Source organism: Rhinoraja longicauda, unplaced genomic scaffold (assembly GCF_053455715.1).
Source record: "Rhinoraja longicauda isolate Sanriku21f unplaced genomic scaffold, sRhiLon1.1 Scf000199, whole genome shotgun sequence".
Classification (NCBI taxonomy): Eukaryota; Metazoa; Chordata; class Chondrichthyes; order Rajiformes; family Arhynchobatidae; genus Rhinoraja; species Rhinoraja longicauda.
In genome coordinates, this window is record NW_027601417.1 from 135,001 (window position 1) to 142,500 (window position 7,500).

The window sequence follows — 7,500 nt, forward strand, 5'->3', positions numbered from 1 at the left end:
AGTCATGAACCGAGCGGTTTAGGGTCAGGGTGAGGGTTGTTAGGGTGAGGCCGTTAGGGTGAGGCCGTTGCTTCGAGCGGGAAGATGGGCAGCCCCGCCCCCCCCCCCCCCCCCCCCGTTGGGTGGAAGGAAACCTCTGCTGCGGGCCCGGCAACCATCCCGAACGGACCCGCTGGGTCCAAATGTCTGCCGCGGGCGGTCCTGCTGCGGTCGCGGGTTCGTTGGAAACCTCTCCTGCTGCTGGCATGGCCACCCTCCCCCCCCCCGCCCGACTGACGACCCTGCGGGCCCGGCGACCCGGTGTCCCGTTGCCGCGCGGGGAGTGATCCTCGGGGCCGTGCCGGGCGGGCCCAGCGACACGAAGAGAGTGGGGGGGGGGTCGGAGGGAGTGGCACTGGGGAGAGAGGGGTGGGGGAGAGAGTGCCCCCCCCCCATTAGGGGCGAGTTTATGCAGTCATCAGAGTTTATACCTAACCTCATGATGCTTTATTAGCCGGATAGGCTGTCTGACCTCGCCCCCAGTCCCTACTCCTTCCACTGGATTCTTCTTATACCCTCTTTTTCTTCGTGCCCCCCCCCCCCCCCCCCCCCCCCACGCAGGGAGGGTTCCAAGAGGGAGGAGGGAGGGAGGGAGTCCCGGGGCCGTGAGAGAGAGAGAGCCTCATTAGCTGCTAGGTTCACCTCATTAGCTGCTAGCTAACGCGTCAGACCTTTTACATTCTTTAGAGGATTGAAACCTCAGGGCCTTTAACCCCCGTTCACCGTTTACACTCAACGATCCTTCCGAACAAAACCCTTACACATCTGTCCGTCCAACTGACCCCCGAGATACCTAACACGCAGATTAACACGTCAGCGGTGATCGGCGTGTCATAGAGGAGTCACAAAGACGGGCAAAATAGAGTGGTTGAATAAAAAATACTCACTCAATTGGCCGTGATTTAACGTAGCACACAATGATGCCAAGCCCATGCAAAGTCCAGTGGCCCAAGCAAACAAATAAGATAGATCTGGCTCGGCGTTCCTCATCTCCACATCGTCACCCAGCACGCCGACGCCCAATAACAATTCCCCCGCAAATTGTGCACCTCGAGCGGCAGTACTTTAAACGGCGCCGTCTTCGGCGTGGACGGCATGAACCAAGTCGGCAAGCATCGTCACCCAGCACACAGACGTCCACTAACAATTCCTCCCCCCTGCAAATTGCGCGCCGCGAACGGCAGTACTTTCAAGTATGCCGCCTTCGGCGGGGACATCGTGAACCAAATCGGCAGGCAGGCGTCGTCAGCCGGTCGACCGACCCCCAGTTGCATTGCCCCAACGGCCATTGTGCACTTCGAACAGAACAGTGCTTTTAAAATATTCCGCCTGCCGCGTGTACATCATGAAACAAATGGAAAGGACGAACCGGGCGTGCAACCGATGCACGGAGAGTGACAGGTCGTCAAGCAAGTCCGTGGCAATCCGTCGGCCGACTCGGCCGCGGCCAGCAGAGGCGTTTTGGCCCGGGCGCGCCGAACTTTGCGCGCCCTCGGTATGCGTAACACTAGCACATGCCTTCAAAACTCACTACAAAATAACCCCAAAGTATGCCGCCTTCCCCGTGGGCCTTGTTACCAATATCTTGCCCTGCTTCCTGATGCCCTTATGGGGTCGGCTCTGTTCTTGCAGAACCCTCAGGTGGTGCAGAGTCTGGGCCATTTTATCAATATCTTGCCCTGATTCCTGATGCCCTTATGGGGTCGGCTCTGTTCTTGCAGAACCCTGAGGTGGTGCAGAGTCTGCGCCTTGTTATCAATATCTTGCCCTGCTTCCTGAAACCCTTATGGGGTTGGTTCTGTTACAAAACCCTCAGGTGGTGCAGAGTCTGGGCCACTTTATAAATAACTCTGCCTGCATTAGGGTCAGGGTCAGGGTTAGGGTTAGGGTTAGGGTTAGGGTTAGGGTTAGGGTTAGGGTTAGGGTTAGGGTTAGGGTTAGGGTTAGGGTTAGGGTTAGGGTTAGGGTTAGGGTTAGGGTTAGGGTTAGGGGTAGGGGTAGGGGTAGCGGTAGGGGTAGGGGTAGGGGTAGGGGTAGTTTGAACTACTGCCGCTCCAGGCGCGCACTGTGCGTGGGTAATTTTCAGTGGGCGTCGGTGTGCTGGGTGACGATGCCGCCCAGACTCTGCACCACCTGAGGGATCTGCAAGAACAGAGCCGAACCCGCAAGGGTATCGGGAAGCAGGGCAAGATATTGATAACAAGGCCCAGACTCTGCACCACCCGAGGGTTCTGCAAGAACAGAGCCGACCCCATAAGGGTATCAGGAAGCAGGGTGAGATAGTGACACCATTTGTAAAACCGGCAAATCCCACCCAGGAAACATTGCAAAAATTGGCCTCTAATGCTGGAACGTGGGTAAAGCCAAACAAACACGACACGTTTTAAAAGAACGTTACTAAAACAGCCTGGGATATGCCCATGACAAAGGATAGGCCGAACCTCACCAGAAAAAAAGAGAGGGAGACCACGGCAGAGCTGAGGGATAAACATGAGATGGTGATAAAACCAGCAGACGAGGGGAGCAGTAGGGTTACAAATTAATGTCAATATGGGGCCTGCTCCCACTGGGTAATAGACAAAAACATAGAACAGGGTGACAGGAGAGACTGGATAGCACAGAGGATAACCCGTGAGCGAAATAATGGGGTGTATGCAGTTCAATGTAAGGAGTGTACCTTACGGTACATAGGCGAAACAGGTAAAACAGCCTCAGCGGTGATCGACGTGTCAAAGAGGAGTCACAAAGACGGGCAAAATAAAGTGGTTGATTATAGACAATAGACAATAGACAATAGGTGCAGGAGTCGGCCATTCAGCCCTTCGAGCCAGCACCGCCATTCAATGCGATCATGGCTGATCACTCTCAATCAGTACCCCGTTCCTGCCTTCTCCCCATACCCCCTCACTCCGTTATCCTTAAGAGCTCTATCCAGCTCTCTCTTGAAAGCATCCAACGAACTGGCCTCCACTGCCTTCTGAGGCAGAGAATTCCACACCTTCACCACTCTCTGACTGAAAAGGTTCTTCCTCATCTCCGTTCTAAATGGCCTACCCCTTATTCTTAAACGGTGGCCCCTTGTTCTGGACTCCCCCAACATTGGGAACATGTTTCCTGCCTCTAATGTGTCCAATCCCCTAATTATCGTATATGTTTCAATAAGATCCCCCCTCATTCTTCTAAATACCAGTGTATACAAGCCCAATCGCTCCAGCCTTTCAACATACGACCGTCCCGCCATTCCGGGAATTAACCTAGTGAACCTACGCTGCACGCCCTCCATAGCAAGAATATCCTTCCTCAAATTTGGAGACCAAAACTGCACACAGTACTCCAGGTGCGGTCTCACCAGGGCCCGCTACAACTGTAGAAGGACCTCTTTGCTCCTATACTCAACTCCTCTGGTTACGAAGGCCAACATTCCATTGGCTTTCTTCACTGCCTGCTGTACCTGCATGCTTCCTTTCATTGACTGATGCACTAGGACATCCAGATCTCGTTGAACTCCCCCTCCTCCTAACTTGACACCATTCAGACAATAATCTGCCTTTCTACTCTTACTTCCAAAGTGAATAACCTCGCACTTATCTACATTAAACTGCATCTGCCATGTATCCGCCCACTCACACAACCTGTCCAAGTCATCCTGCAGCCTTATTGCATCTTCCTCACAATTCACACTACCCTCCAGCTTAGTATCATCTGCAAATTTGCTAATGGTACTTTTAATCCCTCCGTCTAAGTCATTAATGCATATCGTAAATAGCTGGGGTCCCAGCACCGAACCTTGCGGTACCCCACTGGTCACTGCCTGCCATTCCGAGAGGGACCCATTTATACCCACTCTTTGCTTTCCGTCTGTCAACCAATTTTCTATCCATGTCAGTACCCTACCCCCAATACCACGTGCCCTAATTTTGCCCACTAATCTCCTATGTGGGAGCTTGTCGAAGGCTTTCTGAAAGTCGAGGTACACCACGTCCACTGACTCTCCCCTGTCAATTTTCCTAGTTACATCCTCAAAACATTCCAGTAGATTTGTCAAGCATGATTTCCCCTTCGTAAATCCATGCTGACTCGCAATGATCCTGTTACTGCTATCCAAATGCTCAGCAATTTCGTCTTTTCTAATTGACTCCAGCATCTTCCCCACCACTGATGTCAGACTAACTGGTCTATAATTACCCGTTTTCTCTCTCCCTCCCTTCTTAAAAAGTGGGATAACATTTGCTATCCTCCAATCCACAGGAACTGATCCTGAATCTATATAGAACATTGAAAAATGATCTCCAATGCTTCCACTATTTCTAGAGCCACCTCCTTAGGTACCCTGGGATGCAGACCATCAGGCCCTGGGGATTTATCAGCCTTCAGTCCCATCAGTCTACCCAAAACCATTTCCTGCCTAATGTGGATTTCCTTCAGTTCCTCCATCACCCTAGGTTCTCCGGCCCCTAGAACATTTGGGAGATTGTGTGTATCTTCCTCAGTGAAGACAGACCCAAAGTAACGGTTTAACTCGTCTGCCATTTCTTTGTTCCCCATAATAAATTCCCCCGTTTCTGTCTTCAAGGGACCCACATTTGCCTTGACTATTTTTTCCCTCTTCACGTACCTAAAAAAACTTTTGCTATCCTCCTTTATATTATTGGCTAGTTTACCCTCGCACCTCATCTTTTCTCCCCGCATTGCCTCTTTAGTTAACTTTTGTTGCTCTTTAAAAGAGTCCCAATCCTCTGTCTTCCCACTCTTCTTTGCTATGTTATACCTCCTCTCCTTAATTTTTATGCTGTCCCTGACTTCCCTTGTCAGCCACAGGTGTCTCTTACTCCCCTTAGAGTCTTTCCACCTCTTTGGAATAAATTGATCCTGCAACCTCTGCATTATTCCCTGGAATACCTGCCATTGCTGTTCTACCGTCTTCCCTGCTAGGGCCTCCTTCCAGTCAATTTTGGCCAGCTCCCGCCTCATGCCTCTGTAATCCCCTTTGCTATACTGTAATACAGACACTTCCGATTTTCCCTTCTACCTTTCCATTTGCAGAGTAAAACTTATCGTGTTGTGATCACTGCCTCCTAACGGCTCTTTTACCTCTAGTCCCCTTATCAGATCAGGATCATTAAAAACACTCACTCTATTGGCCGTGATTTAACCTAGCACACAGTGTTGCAAAGCCCATGCAAAGTCCAGTGGGCCAAGCAAACAAATAAGATAGATCTGGCTCGGCGTTCCACATCTCCACATCGTCACCCAGCACGCCGACGCCCATTAACAATTCCCCCGCAAATTGTGCACCTCGAGCGGCAGTACTTTAAACGGCGCCGTCTTCGGCGTGGACGGCATGAACCAAGTCGGCAAGCATCGTCACCTAGCACACAGACGTGCACTAACAATTCCTCCCCCCGCAAATTGCGCGCCGCGAACGGCGGTACTTTCAAGTATGCCGCCTTCGGCGGGGACATCGTGAACCAAATCGGCAGGCAGGCGTCGTCAGCCGGTCGACCGACCCCCAGCTGCATTTCCCCAACGGACATTGTGCACTTCGTACAGAACAGTGCTTTTAAAATATTCCGCCTGCCGCGTGGACATCATGAACCAAATGAGCAGGCAGGCATCATATCATATCATATCATACACATACAGCCGGAAACAGGCCTTTTCGGCCCTCCAAGTCCGTGCCGCCCAGCGATCCCCGTACATTAACATTATCCTATACCCACTAGGGACAGTCAGCCCCCAGCACAACGACGCCCCCGCTAACAATTCCCCACGCACATGGTGCGCTCGAGCTGCAGCACTTTAAAGTACGCCGCCTTCGGCGGGGACATCGTGAACCAAAGGAGCAGGCAGCCATGGTCACCGCCAGCACAACGACGGCGCCGCTAACAATTCCCCGCGCACCTTGTGCGCTCGAGCTGCAGTACTTTAAAGTACGCCGCCTTCGGCGGGGACATCGTGAACCAAAGGAGCAGGCAGCCATGGTCACCGCCAGCACAACCACGGCGCCGCTAACAATTCCACGCGCACCTTGTGCGCTCGAGCTGCAGTACTTTAAAGTACGCCGCCTTCGGCGGGGACATCGTGAACCAAAGGAGCAGGCAGCCATGGTCACCGCCAGCACAAGCACGGCGCCGCTAACAATTCCCCGCGCACCTTGTGCGCTCGAGCTGCAGTACTTTAAAGTACGCCGCCTTCGGCGGGGACATCGTGAACCAAAGGAGCAGGCAGCCATGGTCACCGCCAGCACAACCACGGCGCCGCTAACAATTCCCCGCGCACCTTGTGCGCTCGAGCTGCAGTACTTTAAAGTACGCCGCCTTCGGCGGGGACATCGTGAACCAAAGGAGCAGGCAGCCATGGTCACCGCCAGCACAACCACGGCGCCGCTAACAATTCCCCGCGCACCTTGTGCGCTCGAGCTGCAGCACTTTAAAGTACGCCGCCTTCGGCGGGGACATCGTGAACCAAAGGAGCAGGCAGCCATGGTCACCGCCAGCACAACGACGGCGCCGCTAACAATTCCCCGCGCACCTTGTGCGCTCGAGCTGCAGTACTTTAAAGTACGCCGCCTTCGGCGGGGACATCGTGAACCAAAGGAGCAGGCAGCCATGGTCACCGCCAGCACAACCACGGCGCCGCTAACAATTCCACGCGCACCTTGTGCGCTCGAGCTGCAGTACTTTAAAGTACGCCGCCTTCGGCGGGGACATCGTGAACCAAAGGAGCAGGCAGCCATGGTCACCGCCAGCACAAGCACGGCGCCGCTAACAATTCCCCGCGCACCTTGTGCGCTCGAGCTGCAGTACTTTAAAGTACGCCGCCTTCGGCGGGGACATCGTGAACCAAAGGAGCAGGCAGCCATGGTCACCGCCAGCACAACCACGGCGCCGCTAACAATTCCCCGCGCACCTTGTGCGCTCGAGCTGCAGTACTTTAAAGTACGCCGCCTTCGGCGGGGACATCGTGAACCAAAGGAGCAGGCAGCCATGGTCACCGCCAGCACAAGCACGGCGCCGCTAACAATTCCCCGCGCACCTTGTGCGCTCGAGCTGCAGTACTTTAAAGTACGCCGCCTTCGGCGGGGACATCGTGAACCAAAGGAGCAGGCAGCCATGGTCACCGCCAGCACAACCACGGCGCCGCTAACAATTCCCCGCGCACCTTGTGCGCTCGAGCTGCAGTACTTTAAAGTTCGCCGCCTTCGGCGGGGACATCGTGAACCAAAGGAGCAGGCAGCCATGGTCACCGCCACCACAACCACGGCGCCGCTAACAATTCCCCGCGCACCTTGTGCGCTCGAGCTGCAGCGCTTTAAAGCTCGCCGCCTTCGGCGGGGACATCGTGAACCAAAGGAGCAGGCAGGCAGGCAGGCAGCGTCACCCCCAGCACAACGACGCCGCCGCTAACAATTCCCCACGCTCCTTGTGCGCTCGAGCTGCAGTACTTTAAAGTACGCCGCCT